The following is a 25972-nucleotide window of genomic DNA, read 5'->3' on the forward strand; positions in this document are numbered from 1 at the left end:
AGCCCATACAAGACAGTTACTCTCCTTCCCTTGGTGACTTAGATTGATGGGCCTCTGCTATTCCCATCTTTGAAGAATCCACCGGTCGATACTTCACTCCTTTGTGCCCAGCCATCCCATCATCTGCGTGTCTGGCACCAGCTCTTGTAGGTGTAAATTAGAATCATTTCTCATGTCTGCCAGCCTTTCTGCCTGGAAAACACGAGGTTCATTTCGGCCCTTGACATTCAGCTGGATCCCTCCTCCCTTCTCTTCCAGCCCTTTGGTACTTACTCCTCTGCTGACCTTTTCTTTGGCACATTTGCATCTAACAGCAGGTCGCTGACCTGGAGAATAGATGCAGGATGGATGCATCCTGCCCTTCAAATGCCTGGCTAATAGCAGAGAAGTCAGCTCCCTTGTTAACATTTGAGTATGGTCTTTCCATCATGGGTCAGCAGGATGCTCCAGCTCCCTTTTCACTACAAAGCCCCGCACGCTTTTTCTATCTGGTGAAGCGTGTGGTTTTGCAGCTTAACACTGTGAAACATTCGTAAGCATTTCTCCTGCATGTTCCCTTCAAAGCTGTCTGCCCTGTTAGCATTATATCCACACCAAAGAATATATTTTTTCTCCCTTGGCATCCTCTCAAATGAATTGTGAGTTTGCTGGGCAAGAAAGTGTTGTGTGCTGAACACAGGCCACCTCCCTAAACCCAGTGAATGCCTCTGCTCCAACACCAAACACCAGCAGTGCTGAGACACCTCTGCTGCTGCTCATCCAACAGTCAGCCCCTTCCTTTCTTGTTCCATCTCCAGCTGGGGAAGACAGAAGAGCTGGTCTGACAGGTAGAGGCTGCAGGACGGACCCTGGTTGTCCTGTTTCTCACAGATCAGGATGGGAGAATTGCTACAATCTCTTTGCACCCTCTGCTAGTCGCTTCTTTCTATTTTGATTTTGTTGCTTTGGTTTCTTTAGCTCTACCTCTGTTGCTTTGCCAAAACACCTGGGAGCTATCTGGAACGTTGAAACAGAAATACTTTTTGTGCCCCTCTCCCCAAGCATTTTTCGTAAATGAGATGACCCCAACCTGCTTTACAAACAGAGTCCAATGGTTTTTCTTTTCTACCTCTCACCAGCCATGGGCTGAGTTGGGCTATGACAAGAAAGCACCATCTGTGGGACATTTGCTGCTCCTTTACTGGAAGTGGGTACAAAGAGGGAGGAAGGGTGATGCATTTTGGCCACAGACATCCTATTCCAGTGAATTTCAGAGGATTGTGGAGGATGATGCAGAAGCGATAAGCTACTTTACCCAGAGCTATGGGGTACCATCTCTATGGGGCAGGGAGTCTGTTCACAGAGGCAGAGAAATAAACTCCCTGAAAAGCTGGTGGGGGCAGAGAAGGAAAGGTCCGGCTAGAGAAGGCAAATTAACTGGGCTGGATGGTGACAGGAAACAAACAGAACGATCCTTAGGACTTCCACAGCACTGTCCACATCTCCCTGAGGGCCATGAGGAGTACATCAGCATTAACAAAGGCACTCGGCAAGCAGCAACGCAAGCTTCTCAAGCAGGTGTGCCCTACGAGTGCAGTGTCTTAATGTAGGCACTTAACTCCATAATAATATTACCGTTATTATTATGCCTCTGCTGTGCCTGTTTCAGCACCGTAGCATTTGATTCCAATTGCCACTGACATTTTGAAATGTGCTGATACAATGAAACCGCATCTCCCCCAGCTCCTTAGGAGAGCTGCTAAGGACTGCATCTCTCCCCCAAAGACTGGAGACTTGCCAGTAAGCTGCTCGTGCCCCTGGCTGTAATGTGGGATGGCCTCTGAGGATCATGCCCATTTATTCCGGGCATAGGTGGTGTTTTCTGAAGAACTGATCAAATAGCTCATTCACGTGGTTTCCAGCCCGGTCCCCTACGTCTCACAAAAATCACTGACCCTGACACTGCTGCTCGCTGTAGCACTCTGATTCTGACCTTCAGCCTATGCAGAGGCTTCTAAAGTTTAATCAAGGCATGATGTGCTGATGGTAAACCTGACCCAAGCCAAACCCTACAGCATTTGGGCAACGTGTTGAACAGGAAGGATAATTTGCCGCCCACATTCAGCTTCTTGGAGCAGCCAACTCTGGGAATGACGTTCAGCACGGAAAACTCTTTGCTGCCTCAGGCTGTAATTTCACGCTAAAACGCCTGGTGTGCAAGTATCTTGAGAGCCAGGCACATTGGATTGTCAAGCAGACACAGGCTGCTCTCTTCCCTGGTTCTTCTCTGCAAAGACACAGCTATCACCAGGAATTTCAGTGATGGGGAAAAGCATGGATCAGGTGGACAGTGTTGATTCACTACTCCAGGAACCCATCATGGTCTCACTGGCTCATGATGCAGCATGAACAGCTGGAGGGCACTGCCCCATCTTTCCTCTCTTGCTTTCTGTGCTCTGACAGTTGGGGAGTGCTGGAGAAGATGCTATAACATACGAGTACTCTCGCTACGCTGCGCTGCCTTCCCTTCCAGCAGAAATAACCTCCTGTGCAAGAAACCATGATCAATGACATGGGAGCTTGTCATTTTGAGTCACCAGAAAATACTGGGAACTCCAGTGTGCTTGGTGCTGTACATATGCATGGTAAGAACTAACCACCTCTATAAACAAGCTGGTAAAGTATCCTGCTCAAGGCTATCCAGAACAGAATTGCTTTATTCAGGAAAAGGAGCCAAGCTGGATAATATTTTTGTCTCCTAGACAACATCAGATAACTCTGTAGGTTTGACTTGCCTCAAAGAATGCTCCCAGGAGACCTCAGGCAACAAACCCTCCTCATCCTTGTTCAGACAAGGAGTGTCCAAATACAGGGTTTGTTTGCTTGGTTGCCTTACTATGGCCTGCCTTCTTCTGGCCAGACCTCCACATGGACATCTCCCTGTTGGTGGCAACGTCACACCAAAGTACAGAGCGCCAAAGTACTGGAAAAACAGGGCTGTGGCTCAGCATCTCACCTCATGAACAAATATAACGCCCCCCACAACCCAAACCACTGAAAACAGGCAGTGAGATTGCTTCTTTCACAGTGTACACAAAAAAAGAAAACTTTAAACTATGCAGCATGTTATTCTGTGGCTGCCTACCTACCCGTCAGCTTCTTGGAGAATGTATCTTTGCTTTTTCTCATATTGTCTTTACTTTATCCATCTAACGGCTCATCTAATGAAACAGCTCTCATCTGCACTGGTCTGCATTTCTCTTTCTTCAGTATTCCTTTAGCCACCTTTTATCCTCCTTACACAACTCACATGTTCTCCTTCTTACCTATCTAGCCATGTACCCACCCATTTTTACATTTACCTTTTATTATTCTAGTCTCTCTCTTTCTTGAGACTAATGCAATACTCTTCTATTTTGTCTCCAGAAAAATAAAGGACCTCCAACAAATTAATGCTCCAACTAATGCCCAGCCTAAACCCCAGCTCCCTACAACCTGCCTCTTTGCAGATTTTTATGCCTTTTACTTGATTATTTCATCCATCTCAAACATTACTATTTTCTTCCCTTAAATATCCCAAAGTTCGTTTGTGTGGGGGTGAGGGTTGTGTGAGTATCATTTGAAAATGCAAGCCACAAGCTATGTTGTGGTAATAGCCTATTACATTTCTCCTCATATTTACCTCATTCAGCAATTTTTGACTTGATTTGACAATGAAAGTTAATGCTCTGAGAGATATATATACACATCTATATGTATTTTCCTTCTTACTCCTTGATTAGAACTGTGAAAATTTTCAAAGATTTAAATTGAGTAAAGTGACTAACCAGGATCTTTCTGCTGGCTGCAACATTAGCTTTAATTGTCTGCTAATAGCTCCAAGCAGTTAGCTCAATCCTCCAACACATGGACAAAAATGCCTTCCTGGGAGATCTGTGAGCACTAATGGGCTCTTTACCACCCAGTATGGGAAGCAGCTGCGTTGGTGGCAGCGGGATGCTCCTGGATGTGCATCTCTCCAACAACCTCCTCTGCCTTTCTCATAAGATGGTGGAGATCAAGGATTTTTGCCCAGCCTGGTCCCTTCATGACATCTGGTACCACTGACCTTTCCTTTCTCGTCTCCCAGCTCTGTTGTTGACTTCTGCTGGCCCACGCTATCTCCTGTATTTGTGTCTCTCCTGCACAGAAGCAAAAACAGGGTGTATCATTCCTCCCTCTACTCCAGAGTCATGTCAGCCCTCAAGGGCCAGCTTGTCATTAACTCAGCGTTTGTGTTGGTCTAAAGAGGTTTGACAGAAGAGTTTTAACCAGAAAACACAGTTTTGCCACAATCTAAACATTTCACAGGGACGCACCAATTGCAGTTACATTTCTGACGCACAAAATTTTGAAACTATTTGTTTCCATTTTCCCATTTTGTTTCAAAGATGTCAACGCACTTTGATAAGACAAGAATGGCTCATTACAACTTTCTGGTTTTGTTTTAGTTTCCCTTTAAACTTTTATTTGCTAGGATCCCTTTATTGTCAGAAACATGTAGAATTTCTGATGTGAAGCCTTCTGTTACAGGCTCCACGATAAGAGGTCTGACTTCAAAACAAAATGACTCAACAGGAGTGGAGTGAGCAGCTTCAACAACTTCAAAAGAATAGGGTCAGAATTTTCATTACTTTTGAAATCTTCCAGTTTGAGCTTTTTATCATGTTTGTAATCATATTTCTATTATTTTTAGGTTACTTGGATGGCCAGATGTCTCCATTTACCCCACACCCAGGACTAAATAATAACCAGTTGTTCCATCACCATATGTCCCCTTCCTGACTGAGGAGGGGAACTGGGAAAAGGAGGAGACTCATGGGCTGAAATTTTAAACAAATTTAATAAAACAAGAAAACTAATGTCAATACTAATACAAAAGACACAAAGTTATACTTAGCTCATAAAGTGGTGGCAAGTCCCTCCAGGGATCACAACCATTGAGGAGAAGGAACAAATCAGAAGAGTAGAGAAAGGCAACAACACACAATCCCCACCAAGCTTTGCAATTTATAGTGAACGTGACATTAATGTTACAGAATACACCTGTGGGCCAGCCTGGTCAGCTGCCCTGGCTTACTGCTGATGGACTTGATCACCATGCCATGGCTGGCCACAAACTAAACAGAAAATGGATTCTATAATTTTATCCCCACGAAACCAGGACACCAGAAAAAAAAAAAGATTAAGGCAGAAATATCAGTGTTTCCTACGGATCTCAAATCTTAAATCCCAAATATTTCTACAGAATTCATCCAGTGCTGTTGGGATGAGTTTTATTGATATTTTTAACCTAAAAACTGACAGCTGAGCCACTGAGGTTAAAAATAGGCATTCATGTAGTTTTCTGTAGAAGGTGAGGGTCTAATAACCAAGATCTGGAGCAGATTCACATCTTCTCTAGATACGTTTCTGTAGGGGTGGTGTGAACATTTGGGAGAGAGCCCTGTCCCACCTGGAGTTTCACAGACCACCCAGGTCAGACTGAGAACAGTTTTGAAGCTGTGAGAGCTCCTACTTTTGGCCGCATTTTTTTCAGTGGTTTGCTCCTGAGTTAGGAATTGGAATGAAGCTCTCTGTATGTTAAACAGAGATGTAAAAAAAAAAATCTCAAAACCAAAATAAAAATCCTTTTAGAGTCCGCAAAGAGTTCAGTAGTAAGGTACAGCTCCACTCTTTGCTCAGATTCGAAGTGGGTAACCTCAGTTTCTGTGTGTTTAACCTGAACTGTACCATGTAGCGTGAACCATGCACCCCAGCACACAAATTAAACCAAGCCTATTCCTCGCTGCTGGGCAGTCTACAACATGCGGACATCTGCATTTATGGCAATTTTGAAACCAAAGATGACTAGGTTGGAACCCATATACAAGCCTCAGATGTTTCAGGCGCTGACCACTGAGTAAAATTACATTTGAAATTCTGATAGTACTGTGGTTTCTCGCTCACCCTCATAAACAGGGAACAAGAGCTTATTTTCTGACAGCAGCGCTTTGTCCGAGAGTCCCACTGGGCTGGGAAATATCAGGAACTTTAAACTGCAAGGGAAAGAAAAAAAAAGGCAGGAAAGGATCTCAGGAGGTCGGTGGGTCTTTCCTCTGCCTCAAGACAGAAAATGCTGCCTAAACCACTCCTGACAGATGTTTGTGCAACCTTGAAGCCTTTCAGCAGTGGAAGCTCTGCACCTTCCCCGGGCAATCAACTCCAGCACTTCACAATACCGGCTTTAAAGGCAGTCTTTCTAATGTTTAACCTGAATCCTTCCTGCTGCAATTTAAGCCCATTTCTTCTTCACTTGTTCACTAGGGGCATGAAGAATAAATTCTTCTCTTATTCTTTGCCTTTTTTGTATTTGAAGATTGTTATCTTGCCATCTCTTCTTCAGGCTAAACAGTTCCTTTCTATTCATTTTACCTTTATGCCGTGTTTTGAGGGTTGCTGATGGTCCCTGTTGCTGTCCTCTGAATGCCTTCCCGCTATTCCAGAGTTTTCTTAAAGCACAGCATTAGAAACCAGATGCACATGTGGCCTTACTGGTGGAAGGATCACCCACGTGCCTTGTGGCTGATGTTGTTACTTATGCTTTTTTTCTATGCCTGGCATTGCTGAATCATGTGTGGCTTTACATCAGCTCCAAATTCCCCATCCTTTCCTGCACAACATCTGCCCAGCCAGCTGTTCTCCATCCCACAGTTATGAATTACCCTTCCTAGGTGCAAGCTTGACGCTTGTCCTTATTCAATAACATCCCAGTTTTTTCAGCTTGATTCTCCAGTTTGTCATGTTTGCCTTGAACACGCACTATGTTCTCCGGCGTATTCCGATCTCTTCCCATCATTATATGGCTCACGATCTCCATAAGCCAAACCTCTATTCTGCCATCCATGTCATTAAAGAACGCGTCAGCTGACAGCAGATACAGAACAGGTCCCAAGGCAGATGGAACTCACCCACCTTTTGGTTTGACATCTATCTCTTTAGCTGATACAGCAAACGCTGGTGACTGCACCCCTCTGCTTCTCTGCAAGTACAGCACCTCGCTCAGAGCTGCCTGTTTTGGTGGAGCTGTGAGCCTACGTCTTCCATCCCTCCTCATTTCTATGCCTCCTGCTGCTCTCAGGATTCCTGCTGGGCAACGACTTGCTTGTTGCTACTTTATCCCATCCCTGTGGGTCTCAACAAAAGCTGCGAAGCTCCTCAGAAACACGTTCTGAGCAGCAAAGGGACTTGGAAGTTTTGCGCTGTCTCTTTATCCAGCCCTACTCACTAATAGCTGGCCATGAAGCAATGGTTTGCTTCAGGCATCTGGTTTGTGAGATACCAAAATGCTGCTTTTTCTCCCCCTTCTGTTTTCCATTTAAATGCTAAATACTATAAAAAGGAAACCTCTCTGAAAACAAAACAAACAAGAAACAGTTTGCAAAGCAGCAAGTTAAAATCCTTCCAAATGTCAGCTGCATCTGAAGAAGCCACTTCAGGACAGGATTAAGTGCAAAACTGGGCTGTAAAGCCTGAAATCAGGTGAACTACTCAAAAACCTTAACTCCTAAGTCCTTTGGAGTCCCAGACATACTAGATTTCAGAGCTCAAGTCGCAATTCTGGAATAAGTTTCAAGATAAGCTGGATCCCAGTTCGTGACTACATACCAGTCAAGTGACTCAAGCTTTATTAGGTCCCATTTTCAAGCAACTGCCTTGACTATTGGGTCTCACATTACTGTATTCGGACTCCAGTCCTCATCCAGACCCTGATCCTATCTCTCATTCCAAAGGAAACCTGGGACTTCATTTCTAAGGAGTCCTGGACCTCATTTCTTAAACTAGCTTGAACCCAGCTTCTTGAGCAAGGATTATAACTACACATAGTATTTATCATAAATTCTTCACAGTCCCAGGTACTCTAGAAAGCGTTTTGATTAATATTAGGGGAGATGAATCAATCCTTGGAGGTCTCAGTTCCTCTCCACTCACTACAGAGAGAGGCTAGAGTGACTAGCTTAGAGTTTATCCCTTAATTTTGGACACCTAAATTAGGGCAGATGATTCCCAGCCTAGCAGAGGAGCCCAGAACCATTTGCAAGGCCAGACCAAACTTCTAACCTGCCTTACTCCTAATGCCTTGGAGGAAGCCACCACCCAAGTCTTTGGGCTTCTCTATCCCATTTTCTATATTTTTATTAGTTTTATTTTGTAGAGTTGTTATAACCCAGCTATCTCTTCCCCTTCCCCTTGGTGGTAAAGGTAAAGCTAAGGTCAGGCTATTTTGCAAACAATAAAGATCTTATTAAACTTGTCAAAAAACAGTGGGAGCTTTACCCCAGTGTTCAGCTAAATTTCCCTTGGAAATGTCACTACCCCATCGAGGCACAGAATCAGAAGGTCTCTGTTTAAATTATGTATGCAACTTCCTGATAATTATGTACCCTAAGGGATATCATATTCAAAAAGATGAAGGCTTGGAGGATTTAGGGAGGGAGGGTGCTGAGAAGGAGTTTGGAAAGATAACAGCTTGATTTACTGAAAAGAAAGCACTCGCATCACATGCAATTCAAGGTGTTTTGTATTTTTTTTTTCTTTTTACAACAAAGTCAGCCTGCTATTATGTTCCCTGCCACACAGAGCATTTAATATAAAACTCGGCCATAAATTGTATATTAGGTGAATTATCATAGTCATCTGCTAGGAAACCATGTACTGCTATGGAGGAGTGGAGCAGGTCGGGGTGGAAAAGCGATCCAGGTGAGGGGGAGGATTTGGGCAAATGCCATTCAGTAAGTCTGTTGGAGAAACACATTCTTATGTGAAAAATCAGCACTGTTCATCCTTCTAGTGGCATCTGGGCATCCTGTCAGCAACAGAACTGCCTACTAACTTCTCCCTGTCAGTGTTCAAGGACAGGTTGGATGGGGCTTGGAGCAGCCTGGTCTGGTAGAAGGTGTCCCTGCCTGTGGCAGCGGGGTTGGAACAAAATGAGCTTTAAGGTCCCTTCCAACCCAAACCATTCGATGATTCTATGATTCTATAACAGGAGCAAGGGCTGAAGCAAAGTCATGCCGCCGCACGCCTCTTCTCCACTGGTGCTCACTGCTAAGTATCACTGTTGAACAGCAGCTCCTCATGCCTTTCCTGAACTCTCCGTCAAGGGGTGTGACAGACACACCATCTCCCATCTTCACACCATGAAGCCATCCTGGCCCTCCCAGGGAGATGGAGACACTCAAGACCAAAGCCAGGCAGAATATGCAGAAAGCTTGAGCATTTCTCTGGATAGCAAGAAAACCTAGCCTTAGAACTTAAAGCTAAGTGCTAAAAACGTGGTGGTGGTGGAAAACTGCAAGGCTTTTAAGCCAGACTTGGGGGAGACTAATTCCCTAGGGCTTCTTGCACTTCCCCCCTTGCAGCCGGGTTTGGGCTGCAGGCAGATTTAGGCACCAGGATTAGAGCGAGCAAACAAAATTCAATCACAGAATCACAGAATCAACCAGGTTGGAAGAGCCCTCTGGGATCATCGAGTCCAACCGTTGCCCTGACACCACCCTGTCAACTAGACCATGGCACTAAGTGCCATGTCCAGTCTTTTCATTGACCCTGTTGGTTCCCATGGCCAGATTTGGGTGGAAAACAGGTTTTGCTTTTGGCTGGCTGGGTATTTCATACCTTTAGAAAAAGCTGATGCATAATCTAGTTAAGGGTTCGATCAAAATTTTTGCATGTTTAGTGCACTCAAAATTCTGAATTAAACCTGGTGATCTAGAAAATAAATGTTTTGTTTAGCTTCCTAGTCTTTTGATGACAGCTTAGGTAAATGTAAAACAATTTCTGAAAGGAAACTTGAAGAAGCAAAGCTCTGCGAACACTGAAGCTGGGCTTTCTAAATGCTTCAGAATATTTTAAAGTGGCAGATTCAGTAACATCAATATGGATTCACCAAACATTGTGGTGTAACTAAATCTGCTTCTTTTGCATAAAAAAAATCCCCAAATGAACCAGTGTTGAAGAATTCCCTGATGTCTAGTCTGGCATCTGGCCTGGCTGAGATGTTTCCAAAAACAACCACCTCATTGAGAACTCCAAGAACCAGAACAAAGAGTCCTGGCCTCAAACTAATTGTCCACAAGGACACCCTGGGAACAGCATCGCTGGTGAAGGATTGCCAGCGGGTGTCAAAGGCAGAGAATAATGTGGTCCTGTCAAGGACAGGGCCAGGGGGGTGTGATTCTCAGCTGAGATGAATCAACCCTATTTGCTGAACACAGCTCATACAATTCACACCTCTGGAAGGTCGAACCTCATCTTCCTCATACCGCTTGGCAATGGCCAAAATACTTTCAGGCAAAACTTGTGTTTTTTTCCACTACTAAACTGTACGTTGCGATTGATCAAATAGGTTCTGAAACTTCCCCTGAAAGCAGTTGAAAAAGAAATGGAACAGAAAATAATAATAATAAAAAAAAAACACAAAAAAAGAAATGGAACAGAAAATAAAAAAAAGCCTAAAAGAAAGCAATCTGCTATTAATTTTTTCAACTTTTTGCTTCACTGGAAAAAATGAAAAATTTTCAGTTCAGGTTAACTCAAAATGTATTTTTTTTCCATTTGGCCATTGAACCAAAAAAACATGTAGTCTCTTCGCTCTTATTGGCACCCATTTTTGTTCAATTCTTTTGGTTCATTGTCCCTATTTTCAAGAGGCAGCTACAGCTTTCTAATTGTATCTGCTGTGTTCGTGAAGATATTGAGTAGAAGACTCTGGCTACTCTGGATGATTACAGGTTATTTTGTTTTAGCATAGGAAAAAAGAATAATCACTGGTGCCCACTAGCTATAATTTGTGTCACCTCTCTATGTTCAGATCCACCAAGTATTCGTATTTAATGTCATTACACAGGAATCCCAGCCTAAGTGCTCATTTTATGAAAAAATGTTGTTCTGTCAGAAAATGCCATTTTATGATGAGTGAGATGTTGCTCGGGAACGTATTGACTTAATCACACCTTATTTGAAAAAAAACAGAGTGGAACTGTTTTGATTTTCCATTTGAAGTGTTTTTTCATTACAGCTCTTTTTTTTTCCATTGGTATTAAAATGGTATTGCATTTTAAAAAGTAAAACAGGAGGGAGACATTTCAGTCATTAAACCCAAAAGGTTGGAGCGATCCCCAAAGCTATTGCATCTCCTCAGAATTTTACAGAAAATATGGGGGGAAAAAAAAAAAATCCCAGAATTGAAAAAAAATGGACAAGAAATTGTGAAGTCTCTCAAGAGTGGGCAAAATAATTCCTACACGGGTTTAAAAATACCTATTAGGAGAAAAAGCATCAGAGTCCAAAGTCAACACAAGATCTGTATGGGTTTTTTTTTTAGCTTATATAAAATATTATGGAAACTGCTCGCTGCCAGCATGGATCTGGGGCTCTGGTGTCACCCAACTTCCAGCGACTCTCCCTACCACCATGGGATCACCATCCTGCAGCACATCAGCGCATCGGTTCACACACCAGCACCCAAACACCTCCCATTTTAACCCGTGCCCCCAAATCGGGCTGCGTTTGTGGGCTGCCCAATGCCTCAGCCAGAGGTAACCGGTGCACAGCAGCTCTGGCTACACGGAGCACAACCATCCTCACGTTCCCTGAATGCAACCTGCAAAGGAGCGCCTTGCCAACGGGAATGAGATGGGGGATTTTCCTTGGCCTTTTTAGAATCATAGAATCACAGAAGCATTTTGGTTGGAAAGGACTTTTAAGATCATCGAGTCCAACCATTAACCCAGCACTGCCAAGCCCACCACTAACCCATGGCCCTCAGCACCACATCTACACGGCTTTTAAATCCCTCCAGGGATGGGGACTCCACCGCTGCCCTGGCCAGCCTGTGCCAGTGCTTGACAACCCTTTTGGTGAAGAAATTGTCCCTGATCTCCAATCTAAACCTCCCCTGGTGCAACTTGAGGCCATTTCCTCTCATCCTATCGCTTGTTACCTGGGAGAAGAGACTAACACCCTCCTCGCTACAACCTCCTTTCAGGCAGTTGTAGACAGCGAGAAGGTCTCCCCTCAGCCTCCTTTTCTCCAGGCTAAACACCCCCAGGTCCCTCAGCCGCTCCTCATCACACTTGTGCTCCAGACCCTTCACCAGCTCCGTTGCCCTTCTCTGGACTCGCTCCAGCACCTCAAGGTCTTTCTTGTCGTGAGGGTCCCAAAACTGAACCCAGGATTCAAGGTGTGGCCTCACCAGTGCCGAGTACAGGGGGGTGACATTAGTCTTCCCTGCCCTCCTGCTTAAACCTCCTTGCATCGCCATAGTCCAAAGCCCAGCCCATCACCTCTTCTGCACCTCCTAAACTGGCACGAGCAGCCACCCCAAAACCCAGCGCCGCTCTCCCTGCAATTCTCTGCTCTTTGCATCTCCTGCCGATTATTGCATCATTTTCATGGATAATAAATACCCCATTGCTCCCCCCACCTCTTAGATCTCTGCCTTTCTCTCTCGCCTTCAGTGCTTTGACAGCTACTCTTCCCCCCAAAACACCTTTTGTCAAAACACCAGCTTTGATTTGAGCCAAGTAAAATAAAAATTGACGTGTGATTGACAGCAGCCCAAACAGACGCATGGTTTGGCAGGCTGAGGTTACAGAGAATGAGCAAATAAATAGAGACAGCAGCGCGGTCAGACGTGTCGCTGACACGTCAAGAATAACCAGCTGGAAGAGCTTTGTACGGGCTGGGTATTTAAGGCTTCTGGTTTGTACCCTCTGATCATCAGCCACGTGACTTAAGAAATTTTTTTTGCCTTCCAGGGCAAATTTTAAGTCCCACATTTAAAAACGGTTTTCACAACAGTTCCCTGCCCCTGAGCGTTTCTTGTTGTTGATCTTAAAATTTGTCAAGTACCTGGAGAAACCTGTAGAAGATACAGCAGAGCAGTGGCACGTTTTGTGCCCGGCACCAGCTCCTGTTTTCCTCCTCTCAACAGGTGGGCTCAGTTTTCAAAAGGACTCTGCGCCTGCCAGGGAAGACACAAATAAGTATGTGCAAACGTTTGTGGGTGCAAATGAGGACTAATTCCGTGGCGAAAAGAATAAAGGCATTTGAAAGCTCAGTTTTCTCCTTCCTTCTTCAGAAAGTGAACTTACAGAGAAAAAAATAATTACCCGTTCCATCTTAATTACCAAGAGTAGAATTTCTTCTTTTGATTCACGACACATTAAGTCATTCAAACAATTTTCCGCAAATTACATGGTCGAATTGAACCTGAGCAACTCATCAAACGGCGACCACCAGTTAAACCTAGGGAGAAAAAAGCCTTTGGTCTACTGTGCCACTGCCTAGTGACCAGTTTCAGACGGGCCTGTTTTGGGAAAGAAGTGACATTTTTCATTAAAAAAATAGCACCGTTTAGAGATGCGTTGGGGTAAGACTTCATTCAGTCAAAGGATAACCTTTTCAAAAGCTCATCCTTAAAGCCTCGCTATGTCAGGAAGTTGTGATAGTTAATTATAGTGGTACAGCTTGATGGGTGCAAGCTGTGTTGTGTGTGTGCTCTGCTCTGTTAGTCTATGCCTGGGATAAACGTAACTGGGATTCAGGTGGTTATGCTGATTTACCTGCCTTAACTGTGTGCAAATTAACTTCTAACCGATGGACAAACCCGCAGTGTTCATGTGTTCTCAGGTATAAGTGAGAAGTTCTCAGGTTGGGGCTTGTCTGTATTATGGACAGAGGTTGGCCACGCTCAGCAGCGATACCTCTGGGCTAACAGCCCTCCACCCCTCGGGGAGTTCTGATAGCTCGAGGCAGGATTTGTTAGCAGAGGTGCAGCATTGTGCTGGCACAGCCATGCAGCCTCTGGGTGGGAGCTGGCAAGTCCCCAACAACTCTGCACTGCACCATCTGAAGGTACGTGCTGAAGTTTTGGTATCTCTGCATGCTGCAGGGCACAGACAGGTCCTTAGTGTGTCCATGAGAAGAAGTGAAGGTGTGACCGTGACACCAGAAAAGGAACAACAGCCGTAAGAAGGACATGGAGCTGTTGGGGTGAGTCCAGAGGAGGCCACGAAGATGCTCAGAGGGCTGGAGCACCTCTGCTATGGAGACAGGCTGAGAGAGCTGGGGCTGTTCAGCCTGGAGAAGAGAAGGCTCCAGGGAGACCTTCTAGCACCTTCTAGCACCTGAAGGGGCTACAGGAAAGCTGGAGAGGGGCTTTTTACAAGAGCATGTGGTGATAGGATGAAGGGTAATGGTTTTAAACTGAAAGAGGGGAGATGTAGATGAGATATTAGGAAGAAATTCTTTGCTGTGAGGGTGGTGAGACCCTGGCCCAGGTTGCCCAGAGAAGCTGTGGCTGCCCCCTCCCTGGCAGTGTTCAAGGCCAGGTTGGATGGGGCTTGGAGCAACCTGGTCTGGTGGAAGGTGTCCCTGCCTGTGGCAGAGGGGTTGGAATGGGATGGTCTTTAAGGTCCCTTCCAACCCAAACCATTTGATGATTCTATGATTATTGTTACTGAGGGACAGGGCTAAGCATCATGGAGAAACTCCCTCCCTCCCCTCTCCCAGCAGCAGCCACTGCCTTGCACACCGTCCCGCAGCCTCACCAGAGACCCCCATCCTGCACTGGGACCCCAGACATTGTCCTGGTGCCAGAAGAAAAAGGATTTTCCAGTTGCACTTTCACAACAAGGCTTTTTCCTGTCAGAAACCTGCTCTTCTTGGTGTGGTTGACACCTTCACAAAACAGTGAAGGCCTTAGGGCTCCTCGGGGTGCAGCAACAACAAGTGTTATTAGGTTTCCTTAAAAACATCTGCAAAGGTGAGACCTTGGAGGTCCTGGGAATCCCTATTTGTGCCAGACCTGGCGGGGTCCCCAGGCTCTGTGTTGAGTTTTGGGAGCACTGAGAGCCCCAGAGGGCTGCAGGCTTCCTCCTACAGTCAGGGTACAGATGGGCACTGGGGGCCCTTACACACTAATCCAAGCCTAGGATCTTACTTAGATGCCTATCAGAAACGGGATCTGCAAGCTGCAGGAGAAATCTTGATCCACCAGTTGTCAGGTATGATCCCACTCCTCTGTTCTGCGGAAATACAGGGTGCTGCCAAGTGACAAGGAGCACTCAGTGAGCACCTTCAGCTCACTGCAAGCTCCCGATGTTCCTCCTCGCACGTGCTTCTGGTTGGAAATAATTCATCAGATCGCTTTCCCAAATCATTGTATGTGAATTGATTTACCACCCCCAGACACAGGGTCGTTGGTTTTCTTGTTGTCACTGCAGTTGGTTTTTTTTTTTTAACAACTGTATGAAAGAAATTCAAGCTGTGCTGCTTAGTTTGAGACATGTAGGGCAAGCCAATCCTCTGATTTCTGTGACTCCAACCCCACTTACTGTGAGTGCTGTCTGCAGAGATGCTTTAAAGCTAGAAATCAATGTGTAGTTACTGTTTACCATGAAAATGAACATTTCAGCCTCTTACACTAAAAGGGAAAGAAATTTTCGAGTCACCTGCCATTTAAATAGCATCTCACACACAGCCACTAATTTAATGCAAATCTCACACGGTTTCCTTGTATTTGTCATTTGAGTGCATTTTTGTGCGTGTAGTTTTTATGCTAATGATCCTGCTCCATTGCTAACTAGGTCTTTACACCTATCATTTCAATGATACCAGTAATTACAGAGTTACGTGTGTATCTATGGGTGCATGATCAGTGCACTCAGCTCTCTGTCACCTCTTCTTTTATCGCTGCCTGAGAGAAGCGAGTTCTCACTGTCGGCGTGACAGTGGGGTTTTGTTTGCGATGGCTTTCTGCAACTCGTCAGCCTGGTCAATATAAAAAATTCAGCAAATGTTCCAGGTGACAATAAACAGAACCCTGTGGATTTGGGTAAAAAATGGAAAAACCTGAGGATGGAAAATAAGGACACAAAGCCTTGTACTGCTCTTCATGGCTCTTCTGTAACCTACTGGTGCGAGGCATGGACCTCTTCCACCAGCCCATCCCATACTGGCTGTGTCCAGGATAAAACCACGTCAGGGATTCATTGCTCAGAATCCATCTGGCCAACGAGAGAATGGATGAATCAGTACAGAGAGGAGGGGAAGAGAGGAGTAAGTGGCCCTAATCCCCACTTACAAGTGGAGAAAATAAGAGAAGAACGTGGAGAACCGCAGTGAGATGAGATTGAGATAACCCTTTACAGAGAGAGGAAAGGGAAGGCAGCACCCAGTGCCCTGGACGCCCTGTGCTCAGTGCCTGGCGTGGTTTTCTCTGGTACTTCTTGCCTTGCTGCACGTTTTTCCCGTGACTCACGGAACAGCGGCTGTGCACCCCCCCCACACACACTTGGCTCTCTGGCCTGACAGCACAAAGTTTTAAGTCATAGAATCATTTAGGTTGGAAAAGACCTTTAAGATCATCGAGTCCAACCATTAACCCAACACTGCCGAGGCCACCACTAACCCATGTCCCTCAGCACCACATCTACACGGCTTTTAAATCCCTCCAGGGATGGGGACTCCACCACTGCCCTGGGCAGCCTGTTCCAATGTTTGACATCCCTTTGCTGAAGAAATATGTCCTAATATCCAATCTAAACCTAAAGCTGAGCCTGCTCAGAAATCTACAAGATGCAGTAGTTGGGGGGTGCTGGGATTTGCTGGGATGAGGAGCAGGCTGGGGAACTCCCTAATGCACCCAGGCTAGCCAGAAAGACCTGAGAAGCCCACTCAATTCTCTTTTGTTAGGTCCCTCCTCATCCCTCAGCCAACACAAATCAGTTTGCTCAACATCACTAATGCTCTGCTGCTCCTTCTTATAGAATTTGAAAATAACTTCTCCCTGTGGTACCACAGTGAATCCCAATTCCAGTTGACACTGGTGTAAATGGAGACCAACCCCATTGCTTCAGCAAAGCACTTCCAGCCCAGGGCTCTTGCCCTGGCCCCTCCGGGTCCCCCTCCCACAATCACACACACAACAGCTATCAAACTGCCACAGGAGGACTCTTTGCAAGGGGACTGAGTAAACTCAATGACAGCCCAAAATGAAACATGACACGCAATCATTTCCAAGCACGTTGAGAAGAGATTAACGTGCAGCCCTGAAAAAAAAAAAAAAGAAAGTTTCATTTTGTCCTCAGTGCTCTTGACAGAAGAATCGTCTGCAACTTACTCAAACTCCGGTGAAAGCTGAGATGAGCAGCTGATGGATTCAGCCTCCTTACGGATCAGGCTGCTGAAGAGCAGCCGGGAATGAGGATGACTCCCCTACCCTTCTGCTTTGATAGAGATAAGGCTGAAATACACTTCAGATTAGGAGGCATTCAGGCTGCTGGAAGGTGACTGGAAATGCTGCCGAGGATGCGAGTGCAAAATGTAAACAGCAACATGGGAAGAAAATAATTGAAAAGAGTCTGCCAGGCAGAACGAGCAAGCTAGGAGAGGTCAGCCCCGTGTGCTGGCTGCTGCTAGGGGTACGCCGAGAAACCTCAGGGATCCTGGCAATTAAAACGCTGGCACAGAAGAGTTACTGCCTGCATTATGGAAACATTTCAGAACTTGAGGCAAAAGCAGGCACCTTCTGTACTTGGCACTGTACGAACACGGAAGGAGAGAGACTAAACAAAGAGCTTAAATAGGCAAAACCTGGGAAAACTGAGGCACAGAGCAGCAGGTGATTTGCCGAATGATTCTGGAGCAGTACATCTTTTTTCCTGCTTCTCAAGCCAATGACTTATGCATTTGTTTGTACTGGAACAGCTGAAACATTCACCATCACCCCATCACCCTACAGATACAACAAGCCTTGGGAGGGCACAGGAACCCCACAACAGGAGGTGCACCCATGGTGTCCTGCTGCAAGACAAGTCAGGGAGGGGACCAGGAGAGCTGTTGAGACTCAGGATTGAAGACGAACTGCTCATCCAGGCCCAGCTGGCCCCAGAAATAATTTCTCAGGTCCTTCAGAGGAGACAGGTCTCACCCAGGGCACAGCAGTGCAGTTCAGCTCATTCTTGTTTCAGATCTTGCTCCCAGAGCCAAAGTTCAGACAGCTCCTGTGCTGTCAAAACCATGTCTGCATTTAACAGATATTAAAGTCCACCAACGGGCTGGTGTGAGCATAAGGGGGGGAGAGAGAGAGAGAGAGAGAGAGAGAGAGACTTTTAATCTGAACTGGAAAGCAGCCAGAAACCAGTGTTTGGGCTGATTTGCATGAAATGGAGATAAGCACCATCAGCCCGTTGAATTCAGATGAGGTACCTGAGCTACTAAATGGCAATTCAGGGGCTACAGAGAAAAGATGCAGCAGAATATCCCCACAGACTGATGTCCAGTGACCCCCACCTCCTACTCTTCCACTTCTCAGGCTATCCTGACCCATCAAAAAGCCACAAGACTGTTCCTGACTTGTGATTTCCAGCCACATCAAGAGGGCACCAATAACCACCAGCATGTTTTCCCTGCAGAAAGGGCCTAATGTGCCTGGTGGAAATCGTTGGCAAAAGTGTGCAGCAGTGGAGAATGTCACCCAAAGGTGGGAAAAGGTGTTGAAGAGGCAGAACCAGGTCTGACTGCACCACCTGGACCTGCTAAGGCCTTTGGAGCATCATTTCCAGAAGAAATGGCTGGGTCAGTGATAGACCAGTGTCTGCAAATCACTCTTGAAAGAGCAAAGCTACACCATGATGTCCTGTAGAGCCAGCTCTTAAGTGGATTTTCTGCTGTCTAATACAGGCTCACACTCCACCATAAACATTACCCCTCGCCTCTACCAAACTTCTCAGAACTGACCAGCAGGTTCACAAGGCAGGCTGGGGCACAGGCACACACACACGCAGAGCACGACAGCACACTCTACTTTTCCTTAGGCAATCATGTTTAAAAGCTTTTTTTAAAGTTATTTTTTAAAGATATACTTAGTTCCTTTTGATTTTTAAAAAATGCATATACTGTACAATCTGAGCAATTTGCACTAATGATCAAGAAGCTCTTTGGAAAAAAAAACCCAAACCCTATATCCAACAGTTCAGCAAATTAATCTGTTATGTACGCAGCCCTAGCAAAAAGCTGGGTAATGTATCAAACAGTGTCTTTTGCTCATGTAGTTGACAAGTATAATTTATTTTTAATATTTACCCTAATGTTTTACAGCATCCTAGCAAATGTTCTCCACTACGTACTTTGCGAAAGTTCATGGATGTTTAATAATGAGAGACATCATCACAGTTCTGTGCTATTGCATCTACGTGGTAAGAGCAGAAGGAAAGAGAAAAGGTAGCAGGAAAGGATAGATTTTTGTGAGTGCTAGGAGAGGCAGATTATTAAGGTGTCATCGAATTATTATATTCATCCAAAGGTTAAAAAAGGAGCATCTTTAGAATACCTCCAAACCTTTCTTTTTCCTTGAAGAGGTGACAATGAAAGAAACTAAATACAAATTAAATTAAATCAAATGAGTTCCTGGACTGCTTAAGATGGTATTTTACCCCCATTTAAAACATCCCTCAGGAGACTAGGCTGATTTAATAAGCCTAAGAGATGTTGCGGTAAAGACTGAACTGTCTTGATGAAAGTAAGACTTGGCTGGGGCTGCATTAGCCTAGGAAACTTGTTTCAGCTTCTTAAAAGGAGTCTTTTAATCCATTCTTGAAATGGAAAGAAAGGATCAGGCAGACGACATTCATGAAGGGGAAACAAAAAAAAAGATACATGCACTTACACAGCTATCTGATGGGAACAGTTCTAATCGCAGCGTCTAATTGCGGAGAAAAGCAAACTGCGCCAGTTTAACCGGTGAATTTAATGTGAAGACAGACACAGAGCAAGGACCTTTTTCTGCATGTCCAATGCTGTAATTTGCAGTGTCTGACAGTCTGGTTCCTCCCTGCACCCTGCAGCATCCCAGGCCTACAGACGACTTTAACTTGAGTTTTGCAGTTCTCTGTGCTGCCTTGATCTCCTGCTAGGTTTCTCTGCAAGGCTGAATTCTGGAGGCCCCACTGTGAGCTGCGCTCTGAGATTTTCCTAGACAAAAGGAAATAGCTCATGGCTGCAAATGCCCAAGCCTGCATGACTGTAAACCATCCTGAACTCAACTCATGGGCTGCTGACAGCAGTAGATGGTCATGGTCCTCCCTAGGCCTCCTCTGATGAAACCTGTTGGATTCACAATTCCAGCATCTGGGTAGGGGAAGGGACATGCTTTCCTCCCTCCATACAGAAGAGGGGAATAACACCCTCCTATTCTGTAGTGAACACTGTTGAGACATATTAAACCTTCTGCAGGGTCAGTATATGCTGTGAAGAAATGTTAAGTACCCCAAGATCTGCCCTGAGTTGTGGAGACCATGATGGACCTTCTCTACCCATTTCCCCAGACTCTTGGCTGGAAGCCACCAACAGCTCTCAGAGCTACTGCTCCAGCAACCCCAGTTCCCAAACAAAAAAACTTCTTCATGGTTTGAGCAGAGCCTGGGCAGGGAGAAGTTGAGCACAAACCACCCACCTGGACATGGCTTGGAGATCAGCAGAAGAGAGACCAGATGCTTCACAGCCCTTTTTCCAGCCCTGGTAATTAGAGTCCCAAATGATCTCAGCTGTGATCATCTGAGTACAAACTGCCATTCCTCCCACACTATCCCAGCTCTGGCTGTCTTGCACAACACCCAGTTCTGAAATACGAGTTACATGATTGCATCTAGGAAGGCACACGATCACACGCACTTTGGTTTACTGTCAGAAGATGCCTGGTGTGCCGTGGCTCAGAGAAGCTGCTCTTTGGGGAAATTCGCCTGTATAAGACTCAGGGGATGCTTTTGAAAGTGTTCACATCCAGTCTTTTCTCGCCGATGATGAACACAAGCTTCTCTGCTCAAGCACTGGCAAACTCCTGACCTTGAAATAAAAATAAAGGAGCTGTTTTCAAAGGCTGGATGGGAAAACACAATGTCGATGTGCTTTTATTTCACCCAAATAAATAACAAACAAGACTCCACACTCCAGAATCCAGCCACTTAGAAGAACTGATTTTCTGCTTATTTTTGTGGTTTTGGTAACATTTTCAAGACAATGTCTCCCTGCAATTCTCCTGTCACGGATGTGGTTACAAAGGAAGAGGATTCGGCAATAACAGCACAAAGCCACAGGTAGAAGATGAGTACGTGAGCTTGGGTCCTTGGCTTTTAAATTTGGGAGAGCTCAGACTGGTCTGGTGGGATACCAGAAGCTGTTGAGGCTTTGTCTGGGGAGTTGCTCAATATCTTGGCTTCACTTAAGCCAGTTTTCACCCAGGCAATAAATATCTCATGACACAGGTACATCTTTCCTCCATAAAACATCATAATACCTCATGCATAAACCACCCCTCTGTCCCAACCATTCAACCAAGGATGGGGAGAAGGCTGCTAGACCTCTGCCCTCACCTCCAGAAGGGCCTGCACTGAGTGTGGGGAAAGGGGGTGAGGGGATTGTATGTTTACAGCCCTATTTTTAAAAGTGCCACTCAAAAGTAATGAAAAGCCCCTTTTCATTCAGCAAGGAGCCATTCACGTGCACAGCTTCTCTGAAGTCAGGAAAGCTGCTGGCTGGGAAACCTCCGTTTATCTTCTTGAGCACTTACTCACAGGAGGCATCCGAAGAGAGGCCCTGCACGGCTGGTACTTCTGAGACCAGGTTATTTATCTTGGTGGCTAAATGTGGATTTAGACACCTCCTTTTCCTCCTAACTTTTGAAAGTTTTAGTGAAAACTTGTGGTACTCCACAGGTATCCACTCTTGTAGACCTTTCTGATTTGTTAGTCAAATGTTTTCATCTAAAAGTTTTGATTGAAAAAATCGAAAACCTGTGTCATGATTAAAATTTCCATGGAAGAAGTCAATTTCTGCTTAAATATCTCATTTTTAAAAACCAAAGTCATCAGTAAGTCCAGTAGCCATAACAGCAAACTGTTGTTATATTTATAAATATGAGAAATATTTCAATTTCTAGTTCAACTTTGGCAAGACATATCCTTGCAACAAAAAGCAAACCCAGACATACTACGAAAAATCAATGCTCGTTTCAGGCCGCAGACTTTCATGAGCTCCACTGAAGTGAAATGTAAACCTGTGTATGCCAACGGGGAATTGCGACAACCCCTCTTGTCCAGCGAACACAAAATCCTTCCTCCACTGGACAAGAGGGAGCTTATTTGAATTGCACTGACACAGATTCAGATCTAACAGCATGTAACAGTGATAACAGTAAGGAGAGCGAAGAAAAGATACCTACAGAGAATGTGGTGCCTCCATCACTGAAGGTCTGTAAGAATAGTTTAGGAAAAATATCTGCCAGGGACAATATAAGTAGCATCGATCCTGCTGCGGATAGAGAGATGGAGTCGATTACTTTTTAAGGGTGTTTCCAGACTTATGCTCCTAGTATTTTATGATCTGTTGAATATCAGTAAATAAATATTTGATTGCAGGTAGAAGCAAAGGAGTTGGGCTGAAGGGATAAATCCCATCCCACTGCTCAGAGCCTCTGGGACAGAAATTCACGCGTTGCTTCGTTTCACGTCAGGACTACACAGCGTGAATGGCAAAACGCTTCTAAGTCTGGGCTAGGACTCGTTTATAATCGAGATGTCTTTGACTTGACAATCGTTAATGATGCTTTGATACAGGCTGATTGCCGGTGAGGGGCGGAGGAGGCTCCCCTGGGCCCTGCGCTGACGCACGAGTGAAAACAGGGCGTTAATTGATGGTTTTATTCTCGAGGTGCTCAGTGTTTTGTCCCTCTCCTCTCCCCCTCAAACTTAAGATTTAAGATGACAGTTCACTGCAGGTACCTGACGGAGATTTCTGGCTGTGACAGCTCTATTACCCCACGTCGCCGCTGCTCTCCCCACCTGGCCGGGCGATGCTGCTGCTCTTCTCGTCTCCGCGCTGGGGTGAGTCATGGTATGACTGATGCCGATGGGGAACACTCATTTCCCCGAGGCCCCCGCTGTGCAAACTCCTGGCTCTCTTGTCTGTCCCCACGCTGAATTAAAGACAGGAAGAAAGGAAGGACTGTGCTCCCCCGTGTCTCCGCGGCTTAATCTTGTCAGTCCCATTTAACATAATTTAGACCAGTGAATCATAGAATCACAGACTGGTTTGGGTTGGAAGGGACCTTAAAGATCACCTAGTTCCAACCCCCCTGCCACGGGCAGGGACACCTTCCACCAGACCAGGTTGTTCAAAGCAAATGAAGCTGAACTCTTATTTAACTTCATTAGTAGCTGAGAGTGTTGAGCATCTTTGACACGGCCTAACATTTAGGGGCCTGTCTATCATTTTATGCAGTAAAATGGATCGGATTTAGATGCTACTGAGATCCTCACAAACACCACTTAGCTGCCATCTCCAAGGCTGCAAGGCTCTCAAAGGTGAGAGCCTTTGGTCTATAGTGATACTGCCCCAGACCTGCCTCACCTCAGAGATGTATTTATGATTCCTTCTTAATTTGGGGTGCAGCGGGAGGGAAACAGAGCAGCACTTCCCTCATCAAACAAATTCAGAATTAGAAACCCCACGAAAATCCCCATCTGCCTAGAGGCTAAATTATCTCCAGTAGAAACAAACTTAGCTTTGCGAACATAAATGATCAGAACTTCATAAAGACCGAGTCTAATTGTACAAAACGGTGATTAGACAATTTCCTCTGGGAAAATTGTCTGATTTGTGGTTTCCTTCTGAAAAAGTGTCACTGGGGCAACCTCTAGTGGAGCCTTGTGCGGGCTGAGGCGGCGTCCGAGCCCAGCCTGGAGCAGAGACTGGGCTTTCTGCTGTGTGCCAGGCCCTGCCCCAGCTCCCCCCAAAGCCTCCACTCCTCTGTTTTTAAGAAATGCAAAAAAGAGGCGAGGTCCTACGAGAACAGAGCTTGGGCGCTGCCCGAGGTGGGCAACCGGCCCCTCTGAGTGCAGATACGGCAACACCCATGTTATTGTCCAAAGAAGAATTTCGTCCTCCTGGCTAGCCAGTCCTCAGAGCTATTTAAAGGCTTACTTCTATTTTTCCGATTCAGCTTTCAGAGTTATTTCAGGCCAAGTCCAAAGGGAAACTCACTTTGTCCTTAATCAGAAATCCAGAAAATCCCCCCCAGCTGCTCTGACGTGCCTGTTCGGGAAGGAGCTCCAGGAACAACCGAAGCTGTAACACAGGGCTCTGAGCACAAGACATGAACCAGAAGCCAGGCAAGAAATTATTACTTCTGCTTTTATTCCATTATGCTTTATGCTAAAAGACTTAAATGACCAATGCCGTGTTAATAAATTTCATTTGGCTCATTTAATAGATGACTTAGTGGAGGAGTGAGTTTGGCCATGACCAGTAATGAATTAATAACTATGCAAGTAGCACATTCCCTCACAGAAATACTTCATACTGGTGTAATTCTTTATTCCAAGGGAAGCACAGATGCTCTGCAGGACTTTGCTGCTTCTTTACGAGTAAAGGTGTAGTTTTGATTTGGAGACAGGCATAAAATGTTCCTTTAGGACACAGGTTGCATGAGGCTTTGCTACCACATGCTGCCAGAGAGCTGAGCCTCAGAGCCAAGAGTTGATATCCCAACTGGCCTGAGTCCTCCTGTTGTGTTTCCTCGCTAATGACACTAATTTCCCTGTGTTTTGCAGCGTGCGCTCTTGAGACGAGAGCTAAAAATGAAGTTTGTCAGCTTTGTTCAGTTGGATCGTAGGAGTTGCTGGCTGGCTGGCTGGCATTTGCATTGCAGCTTTTTCGGCTGCTGGCCCCAAACTCCTTCTCCTCCAAAAAAAAAAATCTGTGGGTGATGCGGCACATATAGTTAGGGTGGACATGCTGAATGCCCAGATCTCACTCCCAGTTATTCCAGTGTTGCCAGAAGGCTTGTGCACGTTGGAGGGAAAGTGCTCTTGAGCGGGGAGGGGGTTACACCGACCACCCCTGGGGTTTGCTGCTTTCAGCATCTTGTGCCAACGCTTCAGCAGCAGGAGTTTCTTTTAAATGAGGTTTGTTCTGTAGCGAAAAGAGCAGGCACAGTGCCACAAGCAGCAGAGCAGCGTGGATGAAATGTGGCAAGGAAAGGCGGCTGCAAAGTCCGAGTGAGGAGACGCTTTGCCTTGGGGCACGCAGGCTGGACCGGCCGTGGCTCCCCCTGCGCAGCAGGTCAGGACGTCTGTTGGTACCAGCATCGCTGGTCAGTGTGGGCAGGGAAGGAGGACAATTCTGCTCCATTAGTGTCTTCTGTGTCTGAGAGAGGAGCTTTGCTTGGTGTTTTCTTCTCTCTAACGGAGGACAGAGGTCTGCCCAGTGCTGTCTCCAGGAGCAGGGATGCCATGGACTCTCTTTACTCACTTGAAATGCATCAGTTTTGCTTTGAGTTACAATGTTGCTTCCAGCGCTTAAATGGCAGTTCCCCTGCCGCAGCCCCAGCCCGTTAGTTCTCATGTTGCTGTCAGTGACTAATGAGGATAATTTCTCCCCACTTGCCCCATAACAGCCTCTTCTCCAGTTGCAAACAGCACTCCTGCCTCTGCACAGTCATCTTTTCTCCAGCCTGAGCCTGCCCGTCTCTCACAGGCCCAATTCTCAAAACCTTTCCGTCATTTTTGTGGCTCCCCTACCAATACACGCCGCTGTAGGTTCACGATATGCATCCAACTGTTGTAACTCGTGGAGGGCAGGAGAGGACCAAGCTGGCCTGTAGCTCACCCTGGGGTCTGAGGAGCTCTGGTGTGGAAAGCCGGAGGGATCCCTCAGAAGGGACCACAGGCTGACACAGCTGTGGGGAGTAGGCAGGGACGCTGCCTTCGCAGAGGCAGGGGAGAAAGCAAGAATAGGGGCAGGGACCATGTTACTGCAGTCCTTGGAAATGTCCTTTCAGAATACCTGCACGTGCCATGCTGGAGCACGTGTCCCATACCATTGCCATTTCGATATTCACCGTGTGCTTTCT

Source organism: Nyctibius grandis, chromosome 24 (assembly GCF_013368605.1).
Source record: "Nyctibius grandis isolate bNycGra1 chromosome 24, bNycGra1.pri, whole genome shotgun sequence".
Lineage (NCBI taxonomy): Eukaryota > Metazoa > Chordata > Aves > Nyctibiiformes > Nyctibiidae > Nyctibius > Nyctibius grandis.